General features: G+C 33.2%; 1 long non-coding RNA gene across 1 annotated transcript; it reads right to left on the bottom strand.

The window, feature by feature from the left end:
- Positions 1–1,154: 1,154 nt before the first annotated feature.
- LOC120282489 lies at positions 1,155–3,323 on the bottom strand. The gene is made up of 4 exons (XR_005542972.1): positions 3,172–3,323; positions 2,704–2,775; positions 1,646–1,908; positions 1,155–1,451 (listed from the first exon to the last, which is right to left on the bottom strand). It is a non-coding gene; the product is annotated as an uncharacterized LOC120282489 (long non-coding RNA).
- Positions 3,324–13,312: the final 9,989 nt, after the last annotated feature.

Raw genomic sequence — 13,312 nt, forward strand, 5'->3', positions numbered from 1 at the left:
GAAAGGCGAAGGTGATTTAAGAAATTCAAGGCTTAAAAATAAAATTCACTATTTTTCACTGATAGCCAATCTTAATCAAGTGTAAGAACAAATAGTGAGATATTCTCCCATTTTATTGAAATTTTAATTGAGGATTTAAGACATATTTTTATTCAATATGGACAGTGAGATTATATTTAAGTTCATTATGTTTCCAAAGAAAAAAGCCGTTAACAAAAGCAATGAGATATGTGTCATACTGCTACAACTAATTTTAATCAAAAAGAATATCAAGCTGTAAAATATCTCTGATTTTGCTAAAATTTTCACTAAAGATTCAAGAATATAATCATGTTTTCAAATTTGAATGATAGTAATCATGTTTCAAGCTCGGCGTACTATCCAAAAAAAATTAGAAACTTATGTCATCATGAAAGTGAAGTTTGACATCTTTTCATATCATGACCAATCTTAATCAAGCTTAGTTCAAACACTAAAATCTTCTCCGATTTTGTTGAATTTTACATGAAGATTGCTAAATGTATTTGTTTCAATATGGATGGTGACGATTGTATTTTAAGATTTGATGATTTCCTTGAAAATAAATATGAATTAGAGCTATCGTTAATGGTGATAATTGAGATAATTGGTGCTTCTTCCTAATAATAATATGCCCTTGTTCATGAAATCATCATTTTTGCACCCTCTCATGCAACTTACCATTCAGTGTTGTATACAAAACCTATTGAGGGTTTCTTTTTTTTCAATTATGTAATTTATAAAAGAAAAGGGTGTTTGATCAAAATAAAAATAAAAATAAAACAACTACTTTGTAAGAAGAATTATGCATGGACTAATATGCAAGATGGTTGCCTTGCAGGGCTCACCTTTTGTGGTACTATGGTCCAATCAAGTGTCTAGTTAGAATTCCCCTTTTAGATGTCACATTTGCAAAGTACTCGCATCTTAAAATTAGCTAACACCTTTTGTCACATCCCGTCCCGCAGGTCTCACATGTGACATATTGCCAGAATAACCCAGGGGAGGTCAAATCCTGCCTCAACCCTATATCATTGTAAGGCTAACTTGTTACCTGCACAAAATAACTATATCAACAGGAAGAATTCAACTATATATATACACAAACTCTGGATACCATACCATCATGACCATAATAAGACAGAAACATAGGGAATTCCAAGCCCAGGCATAAATTCACAATACAATCACAAAATCTTTGGTATAGTTTCTTGTACAGATGTTAGACAATGCCAGTATACAGGGGTATCCAAAGGGGGAAAATAAATACAAATGAGTCAATATGAATACCCTAATGGATCCCACCTATACAAGGCAAAGATAAAAAAAAAAAGATAAATAAAAAAATACATATATAGAATACCCTAATGATTGCACCAACTATAGACCCTTGCCAAACACGACACATTTGCATTGCTACGCTGATCTAACACCTGAAAAAGGTAAGAGGGGAGTGAGTAACTAGATTACTCAGTGAGGGGCTAAACATAGAACTATAGCTCATACATGATTAAATAAAAATACAATGCCAAAAACATGTTTCAATTCTCAAAATATTTAATATACTTTAAATAACAAGTACAACATAAGAAATTAAACTTTCCTCAATGAAATGCATGATACAAACCTTTAAATCATTAAGGAATCCATACAAGTATGAAATTGAAATAGCCTCGAAAACCCTCCATCGCTAACCGTGGCCTCGGTAAGATATGGAGCTATGAAGATGCACATATCTTGGCATTGGTCATTGGGAAACCTTGTTGTGACTTTGGGAACCCAACCCTGCACACCTTTCAGGCTCTCTACAAGCCCCTTGAAAGGGTGATATCTCATCTGAGTACTCCACACCACCCCAACTAGGTTGGCCCGTGGAAACTCTAACCCTTACTACAGTAAGTATTGGAGATTCCCCATGTCACCATCAGAACAAATAAATATCATACAACCCATAGGCTCAATGTATAGCTCAGCATGATAATAGTGGTCTCATCATAATGTCATAAGTATTCACATATGCAACTTTCACTCCAAGAGTGAATAAACTAATTATAACATTGCCAACGAATACTTCTTCATCAAGATAACGTCATTTAAGAATAATCCTTGAAAATGCACTTCGAGTATAACATCATCAAATGTATTTCAACTTTGTTTGCATAACTCATTCAATATCATAATATTAATATCAATTTCCATGGAACATGAACTTTAAATCATCATGATCAAAATATAAGAATTCAAATCACAAATGTCATGTTCATGTAAAACTTCTTGAAATAGGTGAGTGAGCAAACTGGGTAAAACATCTTCAATGAAATGCTTTTCATCAAGAAAACATCAATTTATAAATACTCCTTGAAGATACATTTCAAATACAATATCCCTCAAATGTAATTCAACATAGTTTGCACATCTTATTTAATATTATAACAAGAATGTCAAGTTCCATGAAAACACACAATTGAAATATATTATCCAAAGTAAGATTTTCATATTCAAGTAAAATACTCTTTTGTAGAATTCTTGAAGATGACTCAATCAAATTTCAACTATGGTTTCCAAATATCATAGAAACATCTTAATAGCTTTAGAAATAATAAACCATCATTCAAACAAAATGCAAATTTGAATATAATAAAACATGCATGATTTATAGCCCATAATTTAGTTAATCCCACTCACAAACATGGCGAGCTAAAACACCCCAGTGTTGCTTCTCTACCGGCTCTTTTCATTTGATTGAAGTCTCACCTCCTAGAAGCAATTAGACAACCCAAAACAACAACCAAACATCATCAACAACTTGATCAACTTGGATGAAGGAAAATGCTAAAAATGGGAAAATAAATGCTTCTAGGGTTTGCTAAGAACTTGAATAAGAAGATCTAACAAGAATGAAACTCTCACAACCCTTAAAACTAACAATAAAATCAAAAGAAGCTCAACTTGGTTCGGTGCTACGGTAACCCTAATCTATGAGATGAAAGATCTCTCTCAATTCTCAAAGAATTCAAGGTTTTACAACTTTAAAATGCTTCTAAACTTTAAATCCAACTAAAATTAGGTTTTTCCACCATAAAACACAAAGAAAACTCAGAAAGAGAGAGGAGAGAAAAGGAGGAAGAAGAACAAGGATAAGAGCAACATTACCTCAAGTTTCTCAATAACCCCAAGGACAAGCACTTCTCAAGGGAGGAAGAAGAGATCTTCGAGTTTTTTCTTTATTTAAGGCAAAGGGTAATGGGTTTGAGAAGTGGAGATGAAGGTTCTAGAAGAGGAGGAAAGTGGAGAAGAAAAGGGCATCAAGGAGGAATCTAGAAAGGATGAGAAAGAAGTAAGGAAGAAGCTTTTAAACCCTAAAATCATGACCTATGCGGGGTCCATACGGGGCCGCATACCACCCCCTATAAGGACCCGCATGACCTTATCGAAAGTTTCGGGATTTTCCAAGATAGGTTCCATACGGCCCCATATGGACCTCATCATGGCCACTCAGCCCATACAAAATGGGTTTTAAACAACTAGATTGGTTGTCTTTTGACCCCTCTTTGGTTCTAACAACTTGGGATACTCCCAAAAGCTCCCACACATGAAAATTACTCAAGAAAACAAGTTGAAACACGAAGGAAAAGTACGAAAAAGTCGAATTACCACACATTTCACCTTTCAAGGTGCCATGCTCCATCTTAAAGTTGGCCATCAAAGTCCACTTTACAAGAGTGTCTAGATAGTAGGGTTCATCCTTTGATGGGATCATGCTCATAAAACACTCCATTTAAAGTTGGCCTGTAGAGTTTATCTTTTAAGATGCCATGCTCAAACAAAATATCTAGTTAATGAATTATCATAAGGTGATCATATCATCAAAACACCTTATAAGTGTCACATTATCTTAAAGTTAGCCCATGGAGATTGATTAGTAAGGATTTTATAGTGTTTTTCATAGTATTGTTTTTATATGTTTATGGTCCTTTTTGTCCTTAAACATTGTAATTAGATGAAATTTCATATTTTTTAAATAATTGATGTTTTTAATATGTTTTTATTCTATTTCAAGGCTAAAATGAGCATTGGAAATCCCAAGAAATGAACAAATATTATTAAATGATGTTGAGAAGATTAACAAGCTTGAGTAAGTACTGTAGCTTCACTAAAAAGGTTATTAATACCTCATCCCTGGTCTAATCGATGTGATTTTACACTTTTTTGAAAGAGAACTATGAGATCTAGAAGTTTGGTATTTAAATTAAGTCATCTAATCCAGACTAATTGTGCTTAGAATGAGCCTGGCATTAGAAATTAGTTATGCGAGTTGGTTAAAATGTGGTTAACTTGTAAATTGGTGAACTAATTATTAGAATTAGTTGGAATGGTAGGAAAATTGAAATGAAAGAGCTTTTGGAAGCACAAAGGGTATAAATAGATCTAGATCTAGATCTCGAAAGGCTTTTAGGAACATTTGAGAAAGATGAACACTTGGACAAAAAGGAATTCCATTGGAGAAACTTAAAGAAGAGGATTAAAGCTAATTTGACTTTCAATTTCTCTAAGTTAATTTGTTCATCTTTTATTTTTCTTAACCATGAATCTGTATCTAGTACCTCTACCTCTAGAACCCTATACTGTAGTTTCAATTTAGCCCATTACTGTGCTACTATAGTAAGTGAAACTATATCATGTTACTATAAAGGATACTGTAGAACAGAGAAATTTCTTCAAAATCCTTATCTTTTCTTCAATACAAGAGGAGAAGGGAGAGAAAAGCTTGCCAAGGTTAGCTAAGAATTAAAAAAGAAGAGTAAAAGAAGTTGTAAATGTAGTCTTTAATTTGAGAAAGAGAAAGAAAACCCTTGGAGGGTGTTTAACTTGAAGTTAAGTTAGCGTTTGGTTGAACGTAATTGCAAATGCAGTGGATTTTCAGATACAAAATACTTGGATTTTAAAATGCAGTGAACTCAAATATGGTGTTTGATTAGATGCAAATGGAAATCATGTATTATAGAATTCTATGTTTGGTGGGAGGTATTCGTAAGTTTGGAATTTGGAAACATGTGATATGGAGACTCAAGATAAGATTACCCCCACTTCACTTTATATGTCATTTTTTTATGTAGATGGATATTATTTAAGACTTATAGTTACTGTATTAAACATTTTAACTATTATTTTTATTATAAAAATAAAATATTAAATCTATTACTATATTGAATAAATTTATCATTAAATTTATTAATTTAAAATATTACAAAACAGAAAGAGGTAACTCATTTATTATAAAATCATACAACTCCCCCATTGTCATGAGCCCTACAATCATATAATTTTAATAAAATACTTTACATATGAAGAAATTTTATTTGTCAAATAATTAAAATCATATTTACTAGAAATGTATGTGCAATAAAATTTTGTTGATTTCATTAATATATTGTGATTCTTTTCATGTATATGTATAAAATATTTTTGTCACAAAAAGTACATGAAAAAATATAATTTTCTATGTGCAAACAACAATTTTTTTTTAAATATTATGTCATCGTAACAAAAAACAACTCTTATATCCAAAATTCATAGCAACTCAAACCATATTTATTAGTCCAAGTATCAGAGAGAAATTAAATGGAAGGAAAACTGATTGTGATGCTTACTAATTGAATTTTTTTAAAAGCTTCCATTGCTCAATGAATAATTTGCCAACAAATTTCCACTTAATTTGATCGTTGCTAGAAAAAATGATATAATGAAATTACATAGAAAAAGCAAATTCGGAAGACATTGTTCCAAATACAATTATAAATACATGGCAAGCAAATAGTTGCAACATTGGCTTCAAGCCCAAACAAGAAGTCACCTTCCTTTCAGATTTCACTCATCAATAATCATAGGCCATCAAAGAAGCATAAATATTCTTCAAATGTCTCTCTATGCCTAATTTTCACCACTAACCATTGTCAACCTATAGAAAAAGGCAAAGGCTGCATTAGAACCAGGAATCATTATCTATCGCCTTATAAAAGAAAGAATAACAAAAAATAATCAAAAGGGTCATTGAATTTTATACCCAATATTCATGTTGCCAAATTTTTAGGTTATAAGTTGATGCCATACTCATACAATATGCACCAACATCATGAACAACCAAACCAGCTCCCTATAGGTGGTTTTAACTTCCATTAACAACTATAAAGAAATAGTTGACAAAATGGGCAAGGAAGCATAATAAATAGATTAAACCTTTTTTGTAGTTTGAAGCACTCTATCCTTCCCTAAGAAATCTATAGACTCATAGAGAGGTCCCACAACATCAAAGGTCAAAAATTTTGCATCTTGTGGAGGGGGAGAATCAAATTCTATATGCTACAACAATCAAAACAAGAACTCCTAATACAAACATTAAGAGCAGTGAGATGAATTTAGCAAGCTAAGTAATTAAAAAAAAAGTTATAAACCTCTTAAATGAACTTCATGGAAGCTCCAACTACATGCCCAAACACAATTTATGTTGACTTTGATTCGTTACACAGAATGCCATGCATAACACAAATTAAGAAAACATAAACAGTGTTGCCCAAGGCCAAAAATACTAGATAAGACCAAAGCATAAGCAACCTTAGTAACATGAGATAGCATGGGATTCAAATTTGGCAAATTGGGCCCTATAGAACCTCTTCCTTGATTGCAGAGTGGATCTAAATATTCTACCACCCAATGCATCCCGAGCTCTTCATCTGTCATCAAGGAAGATATAGCTTTGCTATCGTCATCCATCAACCAATCATCGGACTTATTAATCTAGTGCCCAAAATAAATGTACACTTTCAACATCATCCACTCATCAATCAATTTTTTATCAATGTCTAATGTACGAGTAGGATTCATTATTGCAAATTCCTCCTTAAGAGTGCATTTCATCTTATATAATATCTAAGCTTCATATGTCAATTTTCATTTCCCTTTTCCCTTTCTTGTTTCAGTGGAAGTTGTTGTCTTGGGTTTTGAGCTCTCTTATTGGGTATGGATTGTTGTGGATATGTTAAAACATGAAAACCTATCTCCTTAAAGGACATCCATCAAAACCACCAATTTGAGACAGTGAGCAGGGCTTGACATTATTATACATATTTGTGCCAATTTCATGTCCAAAGTGAACAACACATCATCCATCTGCTTGATTATTACCACATATAATCTCATGCAAGTGATGATATTTGATTGTCTTGTTTAAAAATGGTTCATCTTGTGGATGGATCTGGTATATAATAAACAGTCAGTAAATGATTTAAATAAAAACTATGTCAAAGTAAGTTATTAGAAAGCATAAATAAAAATTAATTCAAAGTAAATTAAGACCTTCTAATCTCCTTGTACTCTGATTCCCCCATAATTATCATCCTCAATCTATCATCCCAACCTATTCAACCCCACTCTTTCAATTTTTTTATTTTTTCCCACCACTTGCGAATTGTCCTTAGGCACATTTGCTTCAGTGACTATGATACCAAACTTATTTTTCATTGCATTAATGGTGGCATAAAATGCTTGGGGTTTAAAGCCCTTGTCAACTTTGAAACCTTGTTTAACTTAAGAAGCCATAAATTTTATAAAGAAATTACTTTCAGTTGTGGTCCACCCTTTACTGTCAATAGTTTTCTTGGTGGGGGTTCTCAATGTTGATGTTTGACTATCCTCTGACATCCTTATACTATCCATTGAATAATTGAGGAACACATAAACAAAATTTAACCAAAAAAAAAAAAGGCTGAATTTTTTTCAAAATTATTACTGAGTATAACATAAAAATTTTTATTGTGAACATATTAAATAAAATAACCAATATGAAATTTGTTTGAGGAAACATGAAAATTAGTTATTAACTACATGCCCAAAACACTAAACAAACAATCAAGGAAAAATAGAACAAGTCATGATGTAGAATTGACTTTGGTTTATCATAGAAAAAGAAAGTAATTATCTACTTGTTCGCCCATATATCATGTCCAATTTGTTTCTAACGTGCCACCCATTCTTAGGCTTCCTTTCTCTGCCCCCTCCCTCTACTTTATGAGTGCAGCCAATACAGTGTTGACTCTTGCTCAGAATATATAAAACATTTTCACCACCACTTAAGATGTAATTATGTAGAATACATGCGGCCAACACTAGGTCAGCCTGAGTTTTGAATGGAAAAAATGGTCTCGATTAGAGAAGTTTAAAATGTCCCTTAAGAGAACCAAAGCACATTCAATGGTGGTACAAGCCAATGAGTGGTGAAGGATATAAAGTTCTTTCTAGCCAGAAGATATAAATCCTGGACTTTTAGCGTTAATAAGTGTTATATCATATATATCTTCATGATTATCCTTTGCACTTAAATAATTCTCAAGAGTGTTTTTACGCATGATTTGGTACTTAGTTTGTTTCATTTATAGTTTTAGTCCAATATAAACACAATTTGAGTTAAAATACTAAATCAGAAGAAAAGCGGGTTCAAAAACAACATTCCGAGAAATACAAAGGACAAAGTACATGACCATGTACCCTTTGAGTATCAACAAGTTGAAAATACAAATAAATACACGGGCCAAGCATATGGCTGTGTACATAACCGTGCATTCCCGTATAGCAAAGTCCTCCAGAGAAGAACACAGCGGTGTAATTGATGTACACACTTGTGTACATTCAAGAATCCAAAGAGCATGGTCCAGAGGAGAACATTGGTGGAACCAAGACACACACCCTTGCATCTCAAGAGGTAAGAAACAAAAGGTAAAATTACCATTTTAGCCCCTAAACTAGTGCAAATTTTGACCGTTTGATCCCTCTATTATTCTTTCCGGCCTTTAAATTCCTTTATTTTTGGAAATTCGAAAATCCTAGTCCTCCGTTTGGCGGGTGTTTGATTTTCAGTTCTTTTTTTATTATGTGGAAAAAAATCACAAAAAATAATTAAAAAATGTTTTGAAAGAAAACCATATTTGGCTCCACACCCCAAACACCTCGCTCCAACCCCAGTCAAAATCCCTAATCTCTAATCCCTTCTAATTCCTCAATCATTTCTCTAGTCCTAGGACATTCTTGATGCAAGCTTCAAGAAAGGATTGTAGGCTATCAATGAAAGATCTAACCTCGGCCTCCTCTAAGGGATAGATAGATAGATAGATAGATAGATAGATAGATAGATAGATAGATAGATGGATAGATGAGAGAGAGAGAGAGAGAGAGAGAGAGAGAGAGAGAGAGAGAGAGAAAAGCGAAGACTAGAGAGTGTAAGCAAAGGCTATCAATGGAATATGAAAATCATAGCATGGCTAATCTATGTTTTGTTAAGGTATAATATCCAGTTTAATACCTCTATTATTTTGAAATGGCCTACCGAAGAGCATCAACAGCAACGAAGAAGTCATCCTCCAAGCCATCATCTTCAACCTCAAGCTCTAACAATGGTGTTCCTTGTGCCGTCTCTCTCCTCTCCTCACTCATCCATTGCTTCATCCTCTCCTCCTTCTCCTCATCCTTCTCCCCAACATAGTTCTCCACTTATTCAACTTCTCCTCCCATTCCCTCTCTCCCTCTCCTCCACGGCCACTTTGTCCTCCTCCATCTCCTCTATCCAGCTAAGATGTTTAACACTACTCTCTCCATCATCCGTCGCCTCATCCTAGAGCACCGAGTTCATCCACTGCATTTGCTTCAATCCCTTAATGAAACTAATACATCTCTCACCTCCACACCTACTGTCTTTGATGCCAACTCATCCCACTACACACACACACACACACACACATATACATATGCATCTCTTCACTCTCCCTAGCTTCACTCAGTACTGCACCATACTAATTAGTTTCTCATAATGGATCTCTTAGACTTGCTTCTTCTTCTCTCCATCCCCATTCTCTTAATGTATTTTATGAAATTTACTTCAGTGTACAATACCTGAAAGTATCATCATTTATGAAGTTATAATCAATGGAAAAGTATGAGCTTATGCACAGGTGGATACCAAACATAATTTTGTATAGCACGATAATAAAATGCACGGCAAAAGGGGGATCAGACTCAAGATGCGGTAGAGTGGTGGTCTAACAGGGAGGTATAAAGGGGGAGATGAGAAAGAGAAGAAGAGTGGTGATGAGATCCACCTGGTAAGCAATAAGGTTGAGAAGCCACAAGGCCAGTTTTTATTTTACTAGAAAAATATATTCTTGATTATTATAATTTACTTTTGATCATTATAATTTAATTTTAACCAAATAAATATTTACTAAGTAAATATTATTAAAATCAAGTTTTGTTAGTTTTACGTGAAAGAACTTCTAGAGAATTTTGTAATATATATAATTGTATTTTTTACATAATTAATGATTTAATTTGTTCAATATTTATTTACATAGTTTTTTATATTCAATATATATAGCTAATGAGACCATCAATACTTGATATTTATTTACATAATTTTTTATATTCAATATATATATAGCAGATAAAACCCAAATCCCTAACCCTTGTCTTCTCTTATTTCCTCTCTTTTTCCACTCCTAAAACCCTAAATCCATCCCAACTTTACAACACCATCCCTAATATAGTAGAGTTTTCCGCTCATTTGGAATGAGTTACTCAAACACTAACAAGATTAACATGAAGTATGGAAATGTACAATATTATGGGAAATTGGTTGACATCATTGAACTTAATTACAATGGATTATTTACTGTGATTTTGTTTAAATGTGAATGGGCCGTCACAACTCACTCTAGAGACAAAAAAACTAATAAACTAGGTTTCACTTCTATCAATTTTACAAGACCTACACATACTGGGAGACATGAGAATGACTAGCTATACATTAAAGCATATGGTTTTACCAAGTAGTATTTAAGATATTGATCCCACAGAGTCAATAGTGTTGATTACCGATTAACTGCAAGTAGAGATTAGCTAGCCAAAAATACAATATGAGTGTGGAAGGAGTAAAATAGGGAATTTAAGTAAAAGAAAAATCTGTAGAAATTAAAAGTAGAAGAGACTTAGTTATGAGGACAATTTTAGATATACTGATCCCTATGATGAGTTTCACCATAAGGTGTAACAGAGAGTATGTTTAGAATCCCAGGTTGTTAAAGGCGCACCTGAGGCGCTAGGCACACAAGGCTTGGCAGTGTGCGCCTTTATACATATCAGGCAGGCGGTGTCAAGGAGGCGCGCGCCTTTGAGCCTAGGCATCAAGGCATCAGACAAAGGCTTAGGCGCACCTTCATAGTATCAAGGTATGTTTTTATTCATTCATTTCCACTTTTAATCATAGCCACACATTTTGATTTTAAGTTTTAATCTAATCCACAGATCTTGCATCTTAGTGATTGAAATAGGATAAAATCCACTATCCACACTTAAAAAATTAACATCCAAATCAGGATAAAAGCACCCAAAACCAGCTATTACTCTTCTCCTTTGCATCCGACCCGATCAGCACCTCCCCGTGGTACTTCTCCATTCTTTGGCTTTCTTCTCTTTCCCACCTCTCTCAATCATGGCATGCTCACAACCCCCACGCTCATTTTCCACTCTCTTGATTGCTCACCCATCACCGATCCCTTGAAACCAACCAAATTTTTTGCTTCCCAACGCCTACTCTACGAAATGCCTCAAAGAGATTCAGCTCATCTCAACGCTCTCCTCTCCATTCACATCCGAAACAACAGTCCCAAACTTAGTTGATCATCCTCTCTTTATCTCTATTCCTCGCCTCTTCATATTTTCATGTCTTTCGTTGAGACCTGTGTAATTTGTTGAGTTTTTAAATTTAATTTTGTTAAAATTTTTGTATTAAATATTAAATAAATATATATAAATTGGTTGATGTTACTTGTTGCAAACTTTTTGGTTGCCCATTGTACCTGTCGATTGCTTAGCAAGCTTGCTTCAAAGTTCAAATGGGCTTATTTAAATTTCTAGTTGAAAACTTGTGTCACAACTCACAACTGTGTATTTGTTTAATATGTTATAATATATAATTATATTAATATACATATGAAGTGTGTTATTATTAGTCTTAAAACATAATTATATATAAGAAATTATTTATCTAAACTCATGACCTGAAACCTGAGAAGCAAAGGTATCTTAAAGACTTAAACATAAGTGTTATGATGATGTACTGTCTTCAAAGACTCAAAGTTCAAATTGAAAATTTGAAACTCCAATTTGCAACACCTGATGGTCCTAATCATTGTAAAAGAGACATAACAATTGTTAAATAATGCACAAATATGAGTTCACCTCATCTAAAAGATTAGAGGCAAACAACTTGAATACTCCACTACAAAGTTTGCAATACAAAGTGTCATTCTTTACTTCTTTGTAATTGAAATCTACAGAACTGTTCTTAGAAGATAACATGCTTGATTCTAAATTATTTTGATAATTTGATCCACAATGAAGTGTGAACTGATTTTAATCATAGAATTTAGTAGTTTGAATTCTAAATTATTTTCATAACATGCTTGATTCTAAATTATTTAATGATGCTGGCTTGCACTTTTTAATAGTTTTATACCAAGTTAAATTTATTTTTGTTTTTAGTGGATTAAATTTGTGTTTATTTGTTGATAGGTATATGGCTTCTTCAAATGAGAAGACTATTTCATCATTAAGTGGAAAAAGTGATCCATGTTGGAAATATGTTCAATTCATTAATCCAAACAACAAGAATGATTTGAAATGCAACTTTTGTGATAAAGTTACAAAAGGTAGAATATTTAGAGATAAACAACATATTGTGGAATGTTTTAGAATAATTACCATTTGTAAAAGATACCCACCACCTGTATGACAAGAGATTCAGTCTTATATGATAAATAAGGTTAATGCAATCAAGATGGTTGAAGGTAATTTTCCAAATATATTACTAAAGTAAATGCTTTTGGTGGTGATGAAGAAGACGAAGATGAAAAAACCATTATGATGAACCCGCACCAAGGAAGCAGTAAAATTTTGAATGCAAAGAAATGACATCGACAAAAGGAGCCAATAGATTTATACTTCACATAAAGTGCTAAAAAAGCAAGTACAAGTGAAGGAAAGATTAAGCAAGCAACAATCAATGATACTTGCAGGAAAGGAGTTGCAAGAAAGAGCATCTAGAGAAATAGCTCGATGATTGTATGATGAAGCATTCCATTTAATGCCGTTAAATATCCTCAATTTCAAGTAATGATCAATGCAATTGGGCAATATGGTATAGGCATGAAAGCACTTAGATACCATGAGGTCCACGTCTCCTTGCTTAATA

This window comes from Dioscorea cayenensis, chromosome 18 (genome assembly GCF_009730915.1).
Source record: "Dioscorea cayenensis subsp. rotundata cultivar TDr96_F1 chromosome 18, TDr96_F1_v2_PseudoChromosome.rev07_lg8_w22 25.fasta, whole genome shotgun sequence".
Classification (NCBI taxonomy): domain Eukaryota; kingdom Viridiplantae; phylum Streptophyta; class Magnoliopsida; order Dioscoreales; family Dioscoreaceae; genus Dioscorea; species Dioscorea cayenensis.